The sequence below is a fragment of the Pinus tabuliformis genome, chromosome 6 (genome assembly GCF_031772625.1).
Source record: "Pinus tabuliformis cultivar Carrire ecotype Pingquan chromosome 6, CPIR1, whole genome shotgun sequence".
NCBI classification, from domain to species: Eukaryota; Viridiplantae; Streptophyta; class Pinopsida; order Pinales; family Pinaceae; genus Pinus; species Pinus tabuliformis.
The window spans coordinates 1,361,333,839-1,361,355,389 of record NC_142292.1 but is presented as its reverse complement, the minus strand read 5'-3'; positions in this window follow the sequence as shown (position 1 = coordinate 1,361,355,389).

Below are 21,551 nucleotides of genomic sequence, written 5' to 3'. Positions count from 1 at the left end.
ATTTTGGAGGGGCAAATGACCACCAAATTCAGAAATTCTAGTTGGGTTCGAAAGTAGACTCATAGACCTTTCCAACAAGCCTACTCTTGCTCAATTTGGACACCTAGAAGTGCCCCAAAAGTGGTCCCAAAGGCGCACGACCCGTGAGGCAGAGGCGCGCGACCCGTCAGGCAAATTTCTCCAAATTTCAGTGTACAGCTCAGAAAAACGCAGTTTGACCCTGTTTGACTTTTTGGGGTGGATTATTATCCTCTTTGATGTAATTAATGTACTTTTATGTCACTTTTACACTCATGTATCTCTTCTAGAAGATTCATTCATGAAATAGGTGAAAATTAAATGAATGAATTGGTTTCCTAGTTTATAGAGGCAAATTGTTTTGACTGCCTAGATTTTAGTGCTCAGTTTAGAATTGGTTGAAACAGCTCCTAGAAGGATGAGCTCGACCCCTAGAGGCAAGGGAAGAGGTTGGCTTGCCTATATTATGTAGTTTCTTAATCATTTTCAGAGGTTGGAAGGTTGGACTCTTGAGGGAGAAGCTATCATTGTATTATTCACTGTATCTCAGCAATTTTTTGCTAAGGAAGACCAGGGTTTTGCAGTCCTTTTTGGGATTCTTGTGGTTACATGTATTGATGGTGTGTTTCTCTATGTACTTGTAAGTGTGTTATGTGAATCATTTCCTTTCTTTTCCTTCTGCACATTAAGCAAATGAAGTGTTAAAGTAGAACTCATGACTGTCATGCTCTGCTTTTAAGTTTGTTTAATTTCAATGTTTTCTACTGTTTAAGGAGAATTCAAAGTTATTGCTTGCTCTCCGTAGCTCCTCATCTGTCATTCTTAATCATCCACCTCAATCAAAGGCATCAATACTGTCTCCTACCTTGCCCCAAAGAACCCCCTACAAAAACTGTCCAATCCCCGCACCCAAAATTGCCTTTCCCCAACTTTCCATCGAAACCCTAAAAATCGCAAAACAAACCTTTTTATCAGTTTACTAGCCTAAAATTTGTGTTTCCTTATTGGTTATCTCACCCATTTGAAGATCTTTACCGAGATATACTGGAGAGAGCCCTCTCCTGCCCCGTAGGGCTAGCTACGAGGCTAAGTGGTTTGATGTTGCCTTGAGGTTTACCTTTCTCAGCCTGAGGTGAAATTTAAAGTGCTAACATGTCCCACTGCTTTTCCTCAAACCAACATATACGTGACTATGTAGCTTCTAACTCGTGTATATACATGACTTGTCTTCATGAAACTTGCGTATGAGATTTAGAACACTGAAGTTTCACACTTTTAGCTCCCTCTGAGTCTGTCATGTCTGTATGTTCTGTTATGCCCCATCTTTCTGACTATATTTCATTTTTCTTCCATATCTTTGATGATGTTTTCTCCTTTTGGTATGGTGACCGAATTTTTCTCATGCATTCCTTTGCTATATAGCCAACCTTGTTACAAGCATACCATCTCATATGTTTCCTATTCCTTCTATAGCAATCAATGGCTTTGTGACCAAACATATTGCAAGCAAAACAATACCCTTAAAGTACCTGGAACGTGATGATATTTTTGTGCGACGGTCTTGAACCATTCTACTTCTTCATCTTACTACAACATGGCCAAGATTATGACACACATAACACTCAACATTATTCATCTGAGAAAATAACTGACTATCACTTCCATAGTTTGGAGTGAAAGATTTTCTTTGAAGGATTTCTTTCCTTGGTTGTTGATGGGGCAGACCTCTTATCTCCTTATTGAGAATTTTAGGCTTTTCATTAGAGTTCCTTGCCTCACCCTATGAGCCAGATTCATCTTCAGCAGATTCATAAAAACCAAGACCAATTTTCATAGCAGGAGATCTTTGACTACTAAGAATATCATCCAAAATCTTAGTACTGTCTTGAAATCATAACAGTTTATCTTTTTATTCTAATTTACTTTTTAACATATTTACCTCAACCTAATGTTTTTCTTCCATTTCCAGATGTTTCTTCTTCAAGATTTCTTCAGCCTTTCTCCCCTCTTCCACTTGTTGCCTTAATTTGAGAATCTAATTTTCTTGTGCTTTATCTGCTTGAGGTAGTTCTTCACTCTGCTTATTTTGTAATGATATCACTTCATCCTGTAGCATTTTATGTACTTTGAAGGCACACTCCAGCTGATATTTTAATCTGGTAACTTCTTCTTTGAGGGCACACTCCCTTCTATTAAGTAGATCTTGTTGATCTATGATTTTATCTGATGCTTCATTTGCTTGTTCATCTTGAGGTGATTTGGAATCTAAATCCTTGCTTCCATATAATGGCAATTGTCTCTCCTGCTGTCATCATTCTTTTGAGTTGTGTTCTTCTTCTGAGGTGCTTTCTACTTTAGCTTCTTTCCCATTGTCTCTACGGATCTCCTTCAAGCGATCAAGCTTCTACCGAAGGACCTGCTCTGATCCCAATTGTTGGAAATAATACTGGGGGGGTGTGAATCAGTATTATCAAATCAATAACTTTTTCATTTCCATATTCATATTCATATACGCTACTTCAGTTAAGGGAACTCGCGTGTACACACAACTGTGTTTAAGGAAACTAGCGTATATCCAACAAACTTATGATTCAGTTAATTCATCATATGTTGATCTTTAATCAGTGCATCAGTACTTCATTAACCATATAAATAGTACCCAAGTGTAGTAAAAACAGAACATACCATCACACATAAGAAACACTCATGAACACCAAGATATAAGGTGGAAACCTAATGCTGGACAAAAACCACCTGTTGTTGTCTTCCTTTTAATATAAGGAAAACCTGTTTACAATCTTGCACTCGTACAGACTCATACTAGTACGCAGGCACCCACCTATAATAGGCTACAACCTTCTCTTGTTTTACATCTTCTATAGGAACCGAGCAACAACCCCCTAGCTCCTGTACTAGCTGATCTATTTACTAGTACATAGGTGCCAGCCTACTAAAGGCTCCAACCTTCATTCGTTTTCCAGCTACTATTGGAAGGGAGCTCCAACCCTCTGGCTCTTGTATTGGCTGATATGTTTACCAGTATGTAGGTGCCAGCCTATAGAAGGCTATGACCTTCTCTCTTCCTCCAAGGACCATGTTTCATAAATTTTCAGACTGGATACTCCTGGATCACAACACCATAATCTAAAGGTTGCGTTTCATCCAATTTTTATAATGGACCCATCAATGACATTGAAGCACAAAATCAATCACCACTGTAATACAACCATTGCATTAACCAATCATTGAATACTCAATCATCAATCTCTGAATCATCCAACAACTGAATCACTGAAGCCCTGTCATCAAAACACAGTTACTAGAACACGAAGCAGAACCCAGAACTCTTCAACAACCACTAGAACCAACTGCAAATTCAGATATCATATTTCATATGTATACGCTACTCTGATGAGACAAACCAGTGTGTATATGTGCTTTTACAAAAGTGAACTCACGTAAAAATTTGCTAATACTAACTTAAAGGCTTCACAGCTATTTCAGAATTCAGTCATACCCAGATCATACCATTTACAGAATAACCCATGCGTCAGTATACAAATCTAGTCTATCCATGATCAAACCAAATAATGATAATACATTCCAAGCCTTAAGATCCCGATCCATCATCCATCATCATCCACGTAGGTGCATCCTGGCTTCAGATCAAGCAAAGCATCACAAACCCATAACCTGCATACTGGATCTCACACTTCATTAGATATTCAATACTTGCACACATTGCCTAATGATCTTCTCCTCATATAGTTTTAGAACTTTCTCAATACCATGGACCAATACCTTGGACCAAATACCTAGGGTCAATACCTCAGACCAAATACCTTGGACCAATACCATGGGTCAAAATACCATGGACCAAATACCTCGAACCAAAACTTAGTTTTCTAAGATATACATGCTTTTCATTTTGTGAAAGTGTGTGTGTATGTTATACGCTTCTTTTGTTCTATTAACCCGCGTGTATACGCTCATTTGTCAAGGTGAACCTGCGTATACCTCTCTTCCATCATTCTTTGTAGTCTGATAATTAATTATTTGGTATTGACCTGCTACACTGTGATTTGTCATTTGAGTGAGTTGCCATCAAGGAAAACACGTGTATCATAATGCCAACATAGCAAACACTTGCCAGTTTTTCAAGTTGTCAGGGATAGTAGGTCTGTGTCTAACCTCAGCAGTGCACTGATGGTTAGGTTGAAATGGTAACTTACAAGTGCTAGCAAACATTGCTAAATTATGAGCGTGCATATTGTGTTTTCTTGGGATGACTGCAAGCTTAGTTTGTAAAAAGGTATTCAATATTTTTACAACTGTTCCTTTGTAAAAATCTAACCTAGGATCTCTAGTCATATATATAGTGTTGATTTGTTTAATAACTAACTCAGAATCTCCCATAATAGAAAATCTTATAGCTCCTAACCTTTTAACCAATTTGAGACCTAAAATAAGGGCTTCATACTCAGCCATGTTGTTGGTGCATTTGAAATTTAATCTGTAGGCATGGCCCTCTGAGAAATAATTCTCTAAATTGTAAATCCACACTCCTGCTCCTCGACCTAGTTTGTTCACTGACCCATTAAATTCAAGATGCCATAGTATTTCATGTTCATAATTCTTAATGTCTGGGGAAAACAATCTTCTTTGATTAAGGTATCTTGATCATCTTTTTTAGCCAAAAGCTCTTGAATTTGGACAACTTTATTTTCTACTGCCATTGTAATTTCTTTTGGTTCTGAAGCAATGTTGTTTGAAGAATTTTCTTAGTTTGATTCAACATTATACAAAATGAAAGAGTCGATGCCAGAATGCATGGAATATATAGGAAAGTTTTGAGGCCTTTCCTGTCTACTCACTACATACTTCGTCAGGGTCTCTATGTACAATTTTTTAGGATGTCCAAAGACTAAAATTGTGGCATATGAAATGTCAAGTTACAAATATCCTTGGAGTTTAGCCCCTGATGATCTAGACAATCGCATGCCATATTTAGGTGGTATATTAGCAGCAACTATGTCCATAAGAATAGTCTTAGCAGGGTATTGTACTAGGGAAAAACACGTCTTTGATCAGCCCTAGGCACTTTACTTGACTTGAATCAAATGAAAATAGGTCCTTGTACGACCTAGTGATATCTAAGTTCAATTTCTCCATAACAGATTTAGGCATTAGATTGTGTGAAGCCCCAGAATCTAGCATAGCATTGTGTAGGATTTTATCGTGAATGTTAATGCTAATGTAAAAGGGTGCTATCCCTCCTTGCACTAGTTTTCCATTAACATCAGGACCAAAAATAAGCTCAAGTTGATCATCAAATAAGTTAACAGAGTCTTCATTCTCAATGAAGTTTAAAGATTTACTTATTTGAGATTTGTAAGTTTCATGTTTAATTAACTCTATTAAAGGAACCGAGATTTTCCATTTGGCCACCTCTGCCCCCAAATTGAAAGGCAAAGGGAGTTTCTCTTTTTGAGTGTTTGGAATTTTAGTAGCAGGGTTTGGAGCAAATTGCTCTTCTTTTTCTGTATTTGAAGTCTTTCTTAGTGGATTTTCTAATATAATGTTTGGATTTTTTTCCACTATCTCATTGGAAAGGATTGAGGTGGATGGTTGATTATCAAGGGGTTGGTCATTGGTTATATCTACAATGGTGGTACTAGAAGGATTCTGATTTTGTCTAGAGAGGATTTGGATTTTTTTGTAACTGGAACTGCTTTAATTTTCTTAGGTGGATTTGGTACTTATTTCTTGTTTTGGTCAGGAGTATCAGTGTTCTTTTTACTCCTCATATTGTACTGTTTGTGCACTTCGAATATAGAAAAATCATACTCTTGCTTGTAATCGAATGATTCTCCAAATTGAGTTTGTAACTGCTGAAGCATATGTAATTCCTGATCATATTGAGTCAAAAAGACAGTTTCCTCCTCATCTAATCCCATTAAGTTAATTTCGGTGTCTTGTTCAGGGTCTTCTGAATGGGAAGTTTCAACATAGTTTTCTGGAAAACGAGGTCTAATATTCTAATCAGGTCCATTTTTTCCAGTGTTTTGATTTTGATTCTTTCTAAAGTTTGGATTTCTTAGTGGAGGTGCTTGTTGATTATCCCAGTGAGGCTTCCTTTCAATATCCTCTATCTTATCCATCAGTTTTTCCATTCCTTTGTCTAGGACATCCATTTTAAGGTCAAAGGGCATGGCTTCATCTTTCAAGGGTGCTCTCCTTTCATTCCTAACTCTAGCTCCTTTTGCTAGCAAATTAGCTTTTACACTAACTGCCACACTCTGCATATCTACTACAGTTGGAGGGTTTCTCTCTCTAAGTTGAAATTCCATATTAGTGTCGAACCCATCTGGAAACATTACTAGAGTTAAGCCAGGTGGGGGTCTAAGGTCGACTGGTATTGCATTGTATATATTGTTAAATATAGTATAGTCATCATGGACTGTTTCATTTGGCCCTCTCTTGATGTTTTCATATTCTAAAAGAATCTGCAAAGGGTTCTTTTTCTTTTCCCATCTATTTAAAAATCGCTAATAAAATAATTCTGAAGTGTCTATGCTATTAGCAGGTAAATATATAAACCATGTTCTTACATCACAAGCTAGAGTTTGAGAAAACAGTCTCATTTGAACATCTCCAATATCAATTTCATGTAATTCAAAAACGTTTGCCATATTTCTTGTATGTTGTTGTTCTGTATTGGGTCCTATGCCATCAAATTGGATAATTTTGTTCTGGTAATCCTGTGGCATGGCACCTCATGGAGCAGGCAACACAAGAGGGGCATATCTGTTTGCCATAGCTCTAAGTTGGGCAGGACTAAGAAGTGGAGTTTGGATACGAGAAGATGATACAGTGGGTAATGGAGAAGTGGGAGTAATGGGTGACTGATGTGTAATGGTAGGTTGGTGGGGAAGTGAAGGTATAAATGGAGGTGAGGAATGAACTTTAGAGATGGAAGGCAATAATGGAGAACTAAAGGAAGTTGAAATTGTTTCAGAAAGCTCAGGGATCTTAACAGTAGTAAGGGATGACTGAGGGGAATTTGGAATGTATTGGTCAATTGACAAGTTTTCCCTTTGGACTTCAAGTTCTACTGCAAATTCTGGATCTAGAATTATGTCATCACGTGCACTCTTAGACATGGTTCTAAATAGGGAAAGGTCAAAAGACTCATGAAAGGGGAGGTATTCTAAAAACAACCACTCCTCTGGGCAGGAATCTACTTTAATTGAAGGCGTAGGACTAACTGAACTTTCTTGTCTTTTGGATATTCTTAAATTTAGATTAGGATTGTCAAATACTTGGGGAGGGTTTCAATCAGGATTGGCCCTAGTATAGTGAGTTCTCCTTGAAGCCAGATTTCAAGCTTTTCTAATTATTTCTTTTTTTGTGAAATTTTATAAATAACTTCCAATAAATCCTTCAAGAGGCTTGAAATAAAGATTTCAAATTTCTCAAAGGTTTATTAAGACTGAGGATTTGAGTCCCCAGTATGGTCGCCACTATGTTATCACTCAGAAGTCTTCCCTAGAAGTTATCAAAAGAAGGAATAATATGAGGTAACCACAAACCTAATCTTTTAGACTCAGGTTCTAGCCAACCTAAGTCCAGAGAGGGCTCTCTCTTTATAATTTAGCTTTGTTTTGGGTGGGATTTTAGGCTAGTTCTTAGTGTTCATAAGGATTTTGATTTTGATTGAAAGCTGGGTGGTGGAATTCTTGGAACAGGTGGATAGAGCTAGGTTTTTAGAGCCATTGGGCTATGGAGTCAATCAAAGGATGGCTTAACTAGACCAGATCACCAAAGAGAGTGTTTACACGACAGACTAGAAAAGCAAAAGGCAGATTTTCAAAGGGTTGATGGATAGAATGATTCTAACCACGGTAAAAGCGAAATAAAGAATCCTTAGACCAAGATCAGAATGAGGAAAAGAGTGTGATCATCAACAAAGAGAAATTAAGAATTCTTTGCTACATAGGCCACAAGGAGAATCTACGGAAGTAAGGGAGCATTTAAGAATTCCCTAACTAAGATAGTTTAGAAGAAAACACTAAGGAGGTAAACAGTCAAGATAGAGTGCATTAAAGCAAGTTCTAAAATATCATTCCTAGTCTACCATTCAGATTTCATAGAAACACATATGATTATTAATAAAAATAAGGAAAAACAATAATACACATGAGAGAACACTTATCTTATTTTCGCTTTACACAAGAATCCTGTAGAATGTTTGAACTTTATTCCATGCTCCAGCAAACCAATCCAGTCTTGATACAATAGCACTATGATTTTAGATACAAGTCTACATAAATGTCTTTGATTCCACACTAAATACTTCAAAATGTGAAGTATTTATACAAAAAAAATTACAAAATATCTCATAACAGTTTGAGAATTAATCTAGGAAATCAAAATATCTTCAAGCATGGAGATAGAGACAGATGGAAAATTGCATCATGTTGTCCCTCTTATTGTGGTAGTGTTGTCTATTGCAGTTGAACTTGAGCCATTTTAGGATGGCTGATATGTGTACGCTAGAATCGCCTTTGTCTTTGGTTTTTAACTGATACGCTTTAACCTGTTACTCTTTGACCCTGTTTACCTATTTCATCTGGCTGCCATTCAAATTTACTGTCGTAACTTATAGTAAATCTGTCATTTTTTCCCACCATTCATCTTCATGTAACTTTACCTTAAGCAATCTAGTGAGTCAATTTAACATCTTAAATTGTTCTACATAAATTATCAATCCGGGTATCGTGAACTGATGAAGTGTAGTGCACTATATGTGCTTAGTTAACCTTTTTCCTACTTCATTGTTTTATAGTTTATGTTGTTTTTGGGGGTTTTGTTTCTTATGCTTAAGGAAATTAATCTAAAAATTTATGCTTCTAGATGAAATCTCTAAATGTTAATGGACAACTGGATCTAATGACTTTTAATGTTAAAATCTAATTTCTAAAGAAGGGAGAAAAGGAAATGAACATTAGATAAAAATGAATCAAAACTTTGAATAATTAGATTAATCTAGGCCAGAAAAATATCTATGAAGTGAAAGAAAAAATGATAATGCTAGTTTAAAACAATACAAAAACAACTATGATCTATGGCAGGGTAAAATACCATTGGGAACATTAAATATAGGAAGATGTCGAAATAATCTTCTTGAAATGACTTAAGCAATTGAGTATACAATAGATGTGATCTTAAGAAAGCATGGGAAATGAATCTATCACTGCTGTGTGAACAAACACCCAAATTCAGTCCAATTGGAAAATGGTAGAGCCACCTTCTTGAGACAATTTACCGAGCATAGGAAACACAGTTAGTTATGTCAATTTGAAATGGAAAGAAAATACAAAACATGTAAAGGAAAACTAATCTATTGTGTGCTCCAAGCACCAATTCGAAAAATGGTAGAGCCACCTTCTTGGGACAATTTACCGAGCATAGGAAACACAGTTAGTTATGTCAATTTGAAATGGAAAGAAAATACAAAACATGTAAAGGAAAACTAATCTATTGTGTGCTCCAAGCACCAATTCGAAAATAGGAGGACTACTTTCTTGGACTATTTTGTTAAGCATAGATTACACAGTTGGGAAAATATACAATCAACAGGTTGAACACACTTTCATGAATTAAATTTTCATGAATGGAAATCTAAACTATTAAACTTGAAAACAAACATAAAAATAAAATGACATACTTGAATGAAATCAAAGCAAAATTACAAAATAAAATCTACTCTACCTTACATTCTAATATGCTCCATGACATCTCCTACTTCACATCTCCTTCCATGTTGGGAACATCAAAGCTTTATTCAAATTCTTCAAAATTACAAAGTACAAAGTAATGATAGGTTGAGCTAACAAAGTTAACAAAGCTTCCAAATAAAGGAGAGAGATCTCCTATTTATACAACAAGATGAGAAGTTATCTCATTAATGGGAGTGAATGAATCTCTCCCTATATCTCTAGAGTTATAATCAAAATAGGAAATGATAAGACACGTCTTCTTAGAGTTTCAATACAAATAGGAAATGTCACACATATCCTCATGATTCCATGATTTTCTCCACTCAAATTCGAATTTGGCCTTAGGATGCCACATAAAGGTCTTTTAGAAGCTTCCTTTTGACCTACACATGTCAACAATCTCATCCCACTTGTTAGGTATAAGCATATGTACATTAGTTTCTGATTTTTAACCACAAATTCACTTAAAAAAGCTAAGAATTAATAAAGTTTGGAAAAACATAAATGTGACCCAATAATGATGAAAGTGAGATGAATGTCATGACATGGTAGTGAAATGAAGGTGAAATGGAAGTGATATAATGGACATGATAGTGAAAGTGTAATGGAAGTGAATGACAATTTCAAGACCCAACATACCCCCCAACTGAAGCTATTGCATGTCCTCATGCAATATATATTACATTAATTCTTTTGATCCTTGAGCTTTGGCTTAAATTTGCATGATATCATTTGATAACTGCATAATTTTGCAAAGTGTTTTACTTGAATTGCAACATGGTTGGTTCTTGTGTTACAAACATATTTTGTTGTTACATTCAATTTTGATCTTTGAACTTTTCATAATGATAATTTGATTATTGTTGCAAAGTATATGTTTATTGGATTACATCATGGTTGGTTCTTGTGTGACAACCATGATTGTGTTTGTATCTAATTATCCTTTAAGCACTTTTGAAAAGCCATTGTATGCTCATAATAATAATGTAATAGTTAGTATATTTTGGAAGTATGTGGGCTTCTGAAAATGATATGAATGTGGCAAGATATGAATATGAATGTCTTTCCCCCAACTGATGATATTGGCAATTTCATGAAATGAGGAAGAGAAATGTTTTTCCAGCAATTATCATTCTAGCTTTTTATGGAATTATATGGTAAAAAGTTAGATGACATATCTTAACTAACCCTTTGGAAATGGATGAGTTGTATGTGTGGTGGCTACAAAATTTTGATCATAATATTCTTCAAGTGGCTAGACAAAAAGAGTCATGGATAAAGGAGTCAAGACGACTTTTTATTGCTTCTACTAAAACTTCCTGAATCTACTCTTGAATGGTATTGATTTGTTGTAGCTACATATCTTTTATATCTGCTCCAAAATGCTGAAAATAATAGTCTTCATGTCTTCAAAACTCATTCGCACAATTCCTGCTATGTGAATAGATGTTCTGATGTCGAACATAGCAGGAAATTGTTGACTTAGTAGCCATTAATGGATGCCACCAGTCAACACGAGAACTCTCACCATTGATGACAATGAGAGTCAATATGCCCAAACACATCTTGCTAGGTACGAATAAATTTGCTGATGTCAAGTCACCTAGAAGATCCGACGAACAAGGGACATCAATGTATTCCCATTTTTCGTCGGCATGAGGACTTTCCATTAAGGAATGCAAGCCTCAAGGTGTTTTTGCAAGGAATTTAGACTCAAAGGACTATGGAATCAATAATTTGCATTGAAGTAGGGTTTATTTGCGAAATGAAAATGATAGGAAAGGGAAAATGGAAATGGAATATGGCAATGGAAAATAATAATGGCAATGGGCAATAAGCATGTAAGTGAGCCTCTCACTTTTATTTGTGGGTTAGGAGTGGACAAAAAGTAATGGAACGTGTATGTGAATGTAAATGGAAAATATGAAGGGAAATGAGGTGAATGGTTTATTATGAAGTATGGATGTAATGGAGACAATAGTATCTAAAAGTTTTGCAAGTGCTTGGATCAGATTTTTCATTAGCATGTGCTCATGCATTGATGTTTATTATTTGATGTTGATCATCCTCTTATGAAACAAATTGGTCTCTAAGAGAGACATTATTCACTTGTAGTCATCTGTCCTTCCTCCTGGAACCTGCAAAAAAACCAATACCTCTTCTACAATGGAATGTAAGACTATCAAAAGAGAGAGGTGATAAATCTCTCTAGTTATGAAATTCACACACAAAACTAAGAATTCTTACTAATGAAACAAGTTCACGAAGGAAAACCAAAATAATTTATACTTGCTTCGGAATTAGTGCCTCAATTTAACTATTATATATTTTGAGTAATTTCTTCATTTTTGACTGTTTCAAACTCTGATGATGGATTTCTCATTGTGGAGATATTGTCGATATCTTTCCAATGACACTTGAATCATTGAAATCTGATTTCATATGAGAAAGTTAGACTGATTTGAACAGTGAGGTTTCTCAGCAGCAAAATTGATGTTTAGCTATGGAATGGCTTTCTAGCTACAGAACGTGCACAATTTTTGTAACTAAAAATTTTGAATAGAAAGTTAGCTATGCATTTTTCATCATCAGTCCAAAATTAAACAATGCCTTCCACGAAAGTGAGCAAATAATCTACTTATTTCATTGATCCAATTTTTTTATTTTTTATTTTATTTATTTATTTTTATTTTTTTTACCTGTGAACCTTTTGTTTTGTTTTTCATTTTTCTCCCTGAAGTCAGGAAGAACATGTGGTGACATAGTGATAACACATACCTCTGTTCTAGATCAAAACACATAAATCTATGATTATGTTGTCACTATAATATGCATCAAACACGAAAGCCTTATTTCTACGTGAAAATAAGTTCGTGTACCCAACTGAAAACAGTGATGGCTTCTTCATTTTGAGACAATGAACCAAATCTATCAATACTGGAAGAAAAACTATGATAATGTAAGGAGCTATAGGTTAGACACACAACAAATCAATACTCTATGAAATCTTGAAGAAAAAACAGTTTTCAGAATTTTCACAAGAGTACCAAAATTCCTTGATTGTAATAATATTTGCTGCACAGTGGGAAACCAGTTGTTGCTATGCTTGTTTACATTACCAAAGATAGTACACTGGGGTACCTCAACGGTAAAGGCAGCCAATACATCAGCTTTCTGATTATGTTATTGGAAAGGAAATTTTATGCAGCCAAGTACAAGGAAGAAAGTCCAAGACCGCCCATTTGATCTAGCTAAAGCTAGTATGGCATCTACCTTCGCAAGATGGATATCATTAAAAACATGAGCTTGCCCTGCATAGAATATTGTCAACTAGCGACTGATGTTATACATTTCGGGCTAGCTGGAATGTTGGATTCTTGAACCCCATTCTAAGGCAAGTATTTTGAACTACCGACAGAAAGGCTTTGCCCACTTATGTTTCTGGCAGCTGGTGCACTTGGACCAACCATTCATGAGTCTCGAATTTGATTGTTAGATTTAACAAAATATCATGTCATATGGATTGAATGCCATAGAATGATTAGTTTTTAAATTGAATTTTTCTTCCTGGAGCGTGTCGTGTTCAAACAGTGCTCGGTTGATTTAATGAACATCATTTTTTCTCACGCAGCATGCCAAATGGGGCTACAAAGAACTGGAAAAATCTCTCAAACCATTGCGAAATTCTTCAAAAACATCTACGGGTTATCCAGATGACCCCGTTCCCGAAAAAACCCATGTTTTTATTTTTCCTAATTTGCCTCAGTTTTCTCAGGAAATTTGTTTTAAAATCAAATGTTTAAAATGCTGCATTTTCTGTCAATTACGTCTTCTGTAAAAAAAAATCAATTTCGAATTTGATTGCTATCTGTCATGCCATTGAATTTTTTTTATTTTATTTCAATTATTCTATCGCCCTTCATTGAATTCCCCTTTGAATTGTGTTTTAATGGAATTTGATTGTTGTTGCAGGGTCGAGCAATGTTGAAATAGATACATTTGTGTGACTGACAGTAATACGGGCAGAGGTGTTTGTCCAATAACTCATGTAGTAAACGGAAAGAAAGTTGGGACCAATTGGTTTGGGTTCAAAGAGTTCACTGATTGAAGATCTGACTGTCTAAAAAAAAAATTGAAACGAAGGTTCTCCTGGGAAATCCGTTCTTCACCATGCTCCAACTATTTACTGTCTCAAAAGAAGGAATGAGAGAAGAGGGAGGATGTATGTTGTGGTAAAATTTCCAGATCTTCTTTCTCCAATTCAATAATCTCAACCTAGAAGAATGGATCACGTGGCTGAATTTTGACTGAGAAATTGATGAATGATTGCTGCCTGAAGTAGATTGAGAGTTTGAAACAAATGCTACAACTGCAAACTGAATAACGTTTTAGGCTTGCTATCAAATTTTGAAATTGAAATTGGCATGGAAGTATCTAAATTTGCGTTTTCATCAGGAGTGCATTTCGACCTTTAGCAAATGATGTATTTTTATTTGTTTTATTATGTGAAACGTTGATTAATTTTTTTTTATTTTTTTTTTAGGATGATTGTTATTAAAATTATATATATATTTTCAAAGATTTAAAAATATACCTATATATTTTATTGAACAAAACAATTTATTGAAATTAAAGTTTTTCATTAAATCAAATGAAATGATGAAAATATTTTTTTTTAAACATAAAAATTGTTTTTCTGATCCTCCAGATCACACAAAGTGCAGGAGGAGAGCATACTCAAAAAATTGTTAATTTTTTAGATGTAAGAAATAAGGTATCCTAATTACACTTCCCCAGCAATGACGCCAAAATGTTGAGTCAATTTAACGTCTTAACTTGTTCTACATAAATTATCAATCTGGGTATCGTAAACTGATGAAGTGTAGTGCAATATATGTGCTTAGTTAACCTTTTTTCTTGCTTCATTGTTTTATAGCTTATGTTGATTTTAAGGGTTTTGTTTCTTATGCTTAAGGAAATTAATCTAAAAAGTTATGCTTCTAGATGAAATATCTAAATGTTAATGGACAACTGAATCTAATGACTTTTAATGTTAAAACCTAATTTCTGAAGAAGGGAGAAAAGGAAATGAACATTAGATAAAAACATATCAAAACCTTGAATAGTTAGATTAATCTAGGCTAGCAAAATGTCTATGAAATGAAAGAAAAAATGATAATGCTAGTTTAAAACAATACAAAAACAACTATGATCTACTGCAGGCTCAAATACCATTTGGAACATTCAATATAGGAAGATGTCGAAATCATCTTCTTGAAATGACTTAAGCAATTGAGTATACAATATGTGTGATATTAAGAAAGCATGGGAAATGAATCGATCACTACTGCATGATCAAACACCCAAATTCAATCCAATTGGAAAATGGTAGAGCCACCTTCTTGAGACGATTTACCGAGCATAGGAAACACAGTCAGTTATGCTAATTTGAAATGGAAAGAAAATACAAAACATGTAAAGGAAAACTAATCTACTATGTGCTCTAATGCTCCAAGCACCAATTGGAAAATAGGAGGACTACTTTCTTGGACTATTTTGTTAAGCATAGATTACACAGTTAGATAAATCTACAATCAACCAGTTGAACACACTTGCATGAATTAAACTTGCATGAATGGAAAATCTAAACTATTAAACTTGAAAACAATCATAAAAATAAAATGACATACTTGAATGAAATCAAAGCAAAATTACAAAATAAAATCTACTCTACCTTACATTCTAATATGCTCCATGACATCTCCTACTTCACATCTCCTTCCATGTTGGGAACCTCAAAGCTTTATTCAAATTCTTCAAAATTACAAAGTACAAAGTAATGACAAGTTGAGCTAACAAAGTTAACAAAGCTTCCAAATAAAGGAGAGAGATCTCCTATTTATACAAAAAGATGAGAAGTTATCTCATTAATGAGAGTCCATGAATCTCTCCCTATATCTCTAGAGTTATAATCAAAATAGGAAATGATAAGACACATGTCTTCTTAGAGTTTCAATACAAATAGGAAATGTGACACATATCCTCATGATCCCATGATATTCTCCACTCAATTTCGAATTTGGCCTTAGGATGCCACATAAAGGTCTTTTAGAAGCTTCCTTTTGACCTACACATGTCAAAAATCTCATCCCACTTGTTAGGTATAAGCATATGCACATTATTTTCTAATTTTTAACCACAAATTCACTTAAAAATTCTAGGAGTTAATAAAGTTTGGAAAAACATAAATGTGACCCAATAATGATGAAAGTGAGATGAATGTAGTGACATGGTAGTGAAATTAAGGTGAAATGGAGGTGATATAATGGACATGATAGTGAAAGTGTAATGGAAGTGAATGGCAATATCAAGAACCAACACATTCTTTTATACATATATCATCTGCCTCAGTGTATTTGGCAAATTTTGGTTTGGTGACAAATAGATGTTTAACCTCATTCTCTAGGAAAATTAGATTTTCTAAAGTACCATATAATACTTTCCTTGTTGGCTATGCTTTGACTCCTGAAGTGCTTGCCTGTTCCTTGGATAGTTTCTTTAATATATCAACATAGTCCAATTGGGTCATAAGTTTGTCATGGATGACCATGGGACTTCGTAGGCCTTTCTTCCTCAAAATTCGAAATTTTGTCATGAATCTGTCAATGCCAACTTGCATGTCATGCCATTTTTCCTCCAGGTTAAGCATAAGGTTTCTTTTAGAAAGAACCTTTTTGATCTTAATGATGGCTTTAGTTCTGTCCTCCACACCAAGCTCATTTATTTCATGCTTGTTCTTGTTGTTCAAGAATTTGTTGAGTCGATTAGCATCCTTAGGCTAGTCTCCTAGGTCTTCCTTTACCTTTTGCATTTCTTCTGTGGCCACTTTCACCAATTTTGTTTGCTTGAATATTACTTGAATTGATGGCCAAATATCATTGACTATGTCACTGATATTGGCCCAAAGCATCTCCTTAGTCTATCCCAGTGGCTTTTGCAAAGTTAAATTTTTTTCAAGGACCTTTATCTTCTCACCCATCCTTAGGGCTTTCTGTGCTTCTTCTTTATGTTGTATTTGGGCAAGATTGCAATAAGTTTCTAGGTTTGCCACTTTCTCCTTAAGTCTCTTAAGCTCTGTTGCCTGGATGGACATTTCCTCCATGGCTTTCACTAACTCTGATGTCTTTTCTGTTGAGGTACCTGCAGTTGTGACTGGCAGTGCTGTAGCACGTGGAGCTGTTGGTGCTAATGAGGCTACCAATGTTCAAGGGACTGCAATTGTTGCTGTGGGAATGGCAGTTGTGGAAGTAGTGACCATTTCACTCTGTTTGGACTAAATCAATGTGTCCAATTCTTTCTCCATTTCTTTGAATTGGTCATTTAACTTTAGGACCAAGTCCATAAGCTCTTCTTGTCCTTTTTGTGTTTCTAGGACTTTTGATATTTGTGGATGATGCAATGGTGGAATCTTGATTTTCTTCTTCAAAGTAGCAATGCCATCATTTTTCTTCTTGATCATTCATTCAGTGGCCTTTACATCTTTAGGATCATGTCCCAACTCGATGATTAAATCCTCTAAGGATTTGATTGTGCTTTCCTTTTCCTGTGAAGAGGCCTTCTCCAATTGGAACTGAACTGATATATTATCTAGGGAATTCTGCAATTGGTGAGCTGTGATGACTTTCCATGTCAAGGTGTAGTAAATCATCTCCCCTATCTGTTTGTGCAACTCAATCTGGTCAATAGGATGTATTTCCTTTCCCAGCATTTCAAAATCTATCTTCTAGAAGTCAGCGACTGATCTTGGTTGTTGTTTGGTAGGTTTCATGAATGTCACTTGCATTTTTCCTTCTTTCTCATCATAGGCTGACATCATCCTTGTTTGATTGGTAGGTGCAATATTGAAGTATTGTGAGTATTTTTCAGCCTTTTTCCTCTCATTCCTGGCTTTGATGTCCTTGTACCTTTCTCAGATATCTTGATGTTTGTCTGTTGGTATCCTAAATGAGAAAACTTCAACATTGTGTTGCCCTTCAAACACCTGAGTATGAGATGTGGAAGGTTCTGGTGTACCCCCAGAAGGAGTAGCAGGCCTGCTTCATTCTTTCTCTGTACTGGTAGCTCCCACTGTTTCTTCTGTGAACTCTTGCTCTAAGACAGGATTTAACCTCTGCCTTTTGACTAGGTTTGTTTATGCATATGTTTGTATGGTTGCTCTCCCTCATGTAGTGGCCTCCTCCCTATTCCTTTTGAGGTTCTTCTCCTCATTTAGAGGAGTTTGCAAGTTAGGGGGAGTACTCATATTGGAGTGTTGTGTACCTGTTTGAGTTAGCACTTCTGATCAGTCAGGTTGTTCTAACTCTTCTTGCACCTGAGACTCTCCTTTTATATGTGATTCACTTGCAGTCTGAGATTCTCCTAGCACCTTAAGGAAAGAACCTTCATCAAGTCTTTTCTCTAAATCAATTAGAGAATTTTCAACTGCTACTTCTGTGCTATCCCTGTCAACTAAGGTATTCTCCAACCATTTCAATTAATTTGCATATTTCTCTATCTCAGGGATTCGGTGGTGAATGTAGGGAGCCAACTTGTTTTTCCTGTCTTCTATTGCATATGAAGTCACAAGGCTCATATATCCACATGAAGCTTCATTTTAGTTTGAGTCTCTGAAGGATTTCTTCTACTTCTCTTCCAGCTTCTCGGATATTACATACAAAGGGACCTAGTTGATTTTTTATTCTGAGTTGGGCCTTCTTTTTGGATTCAATAAAATGTTCCTCATCTGAATTGATCATCTGCAAGTAGTACTCCAGAGAAAATAACCTCATTGGGAGGTATCTGGGTAGTTTATATGGTGCCAACTCACAGCCATAGATCATGATTTCTGTGTGATTTTGGTACAAGTACCAATCTACCACTTTGTGTTGTTTTGACAACTGCAAGATCCCCCTAATATCTAAATTGATTCTTGGAGGAGGACTTCCAAGCAGCATAGTCACTACTGGATGTAAAAAAAAATCAATGAAATCTGTGTATGGATATGAGGAATCATGCTTATGTATCAAAGGAGTCCAAAAAATTACTAACCTAGGATGACCTTTAGTGTCAAGCTTTTGGAGAGTGAATGAGAACTTGTCAGCTTGATAGTATAAGAAAAGGTGGTACAAAACTGAAGAATATTTAAAGATTCGTTCATTATTCATTCTCAAGAATTGATCATGCATTATGTCTGCTATGAATTTGGCATAGTCATAAATGATAGCAGGGGGTCGTCCCAGAGTGAAGATAGACATGAAGGCTCAAATGATTTCATCAATATATTCACTTGTAATTTATCCTAGCACTCTGGAAATCATGGTTACAATATCTTGGCCAAATGGGGAAAATATGGTGGCCACATAGGGAGGGGGGGCTTTTGGGATATATTCCTCTTTCTTGATGAAATTTTGAAACATTTCCGCTATTTTTCCAGTAGTAAGATTGGGGAATTGGTTCAGTAAATTACCAATTGATAGAGGGGTGAGGTTTTTTCCACGTTGTAATTGAAGCATTTCATTGATGGATTCAGCAGTGATGGTAAAGAGTACATCCTGGTTTGGAGACATCACTGCTTTTTGACTGGGTATGTAATTGGTATGGCAATAATGGACAATTTCATGGAAGATATGCACCTCTGGGAACTGGCACTTGGGAAAATTGGATTCCCAAAGCCCAATTTGGTCGGCATGATTAAGAAATAAGTCTTTGTATTTGTAGTGTGGCTTCAAAGGGGATTCAAGGACAACAATGTCCTTGATTTGGAAATCTTTGTCTGCCAAAGGGAGATGGTCTAAGTCCAGATGGGGATTTGAAATTGGTCGGAAATCCATGGCAATTGGAGCATCCATTCTTAGTTCTTGTGGATTTAAGAATGGGGAAAAGGTTTTTTCAGTCAATTAGGGAAACTGGGTTCCAATATAAAGTAGTCTTGGGTTGTTGTGCAATTATTTCACATAATTTCCTATTAATTCCAAGCAATCCAAGTAACTGGTTCAAAACTGAGACAAGGTTTCTACTGAATTTCGATAAATACCTGGAATTTTGGGAATATTGACTCTGAACAGGTCGACAGGTACCTGTGCATGGTTGTAGAAGGTCTGTGTGAACTGGAGGGTGGACTGTGCATTCAATGGCTTCTTTAGGTTGGCGACTAGATGTAGGTTGGCGGTTGGATGTCGTGCAGTTGCATGCATGGACATCTGGTGTCTTTTTTCACAATAAAACACATAATTTCCATTTTTTGGCTTTATTAACAAAGTCAACATTTGGCGGGTGTTTGGGGAATAGTGGTACTTTTGGCAGTTAGCAGGGTGATGTGATAGTTTGGCATTTAGTAGGTGGTGGTAAGCAAGTCTTTTCGCACTGCTTAAGAGCGTTGGGTGGTTTTTGGGGGAGGCCGCTCGATTTCACTCATTAGGTGACACGTAGCCTCGAGGGCCCAAAGGAAAACAATCCATTTCGGGCGGGTAAGGTTCAGGTTTTGGGCCCGTGCGAATAAACATGGATCGTTGGATTTGAAGGGGAAAGATCAAGCGGAGATCGGTTAATGGAAATGCACGAACAGTAGTGGGAGGTCCCGGTGAGCAATTAAATGTGGTGGTTTTAATTTAATTCAGGGTTAAGGCAGGCGTTAAGGGATCGGGAGCAATTTTTTTGGTGAAATGTTCAACTTTTTAATTAATTGCAAATCGATTAATTTACGTCGTTTGTCGGGGTTTTATTTATAAAGTTTATATTGCAAACTTCGAGGATGGGATATTATCATTAAAGGGATTTATTAAATACATGGGGGAAAGGGTTTTTTTTGGGATTTAATATATAAATAAAATTAAAAATTAATATGAAAAAAAGCGATAAATGGATTTAGCGCTAAGTACAATGTACATTTGTAATTCATTGGCTTTGTATGAAGACATTATAACTTAGGCTTAGTGTTATTTTTGTGGCTTTTCTTGGGAAAAGGGGTTTACTTGGGGGTAATGGTTTTTCCTTGGGAAAAATTGTGTTTTACCTTAGGAAAAGGGATTTTTTTGGGAAAAGGAGGGAGAGTGAAGGGGGTTAATGTTTGTGAGGGGGATTTTAGAAATTAGGACCTACAAGTCATCGGGCTGAGGGTCCGGTCCCTCTAGAAATCATAGAAATGCTCTGAGTCCCTTTGACTTATGATTTTGGGTACTTAAGACTTTTCATTGGAAATTAGTTAAGTGAAAGGTGTAATGAGTGAGGGAAATTAATCAATTCACTTTGTGGACTTGATGCATGTCCAATTTCTCATAGATACTTGGAATTTTCATGATGAGGATGATAAATATGCTTTTGTTTAACGATCATCAAAATTCTGCAACCTTTTTACTACTTACCCATCTACTCATCCTACAACTTTTACTTCTCTTTATTAGGGTGCACTTAAGTTGGCAAACCCTTATCAAAACATGTTTCTTTTATTTTACAACAGTAATCTAACTAAATCTAACCTTATTACATCCCAGGGCTTAGATTAAACAGTTGAGCTCCTTTTTATTTACTCTACCTAATCTACTTATCTACCAAGATTACACTGTTTGGTCATATTTTATTTCTCTATCTATAAACATGAAATTGAAACATGAAATAGCCAAGTTTAAGCATTCTGACTCTCATGGATTGTGGCATAGGTTAAAAACTACATGCAATCTTTTATTTTGCACAAAAAGTAAACTAGGAGTGGCATTA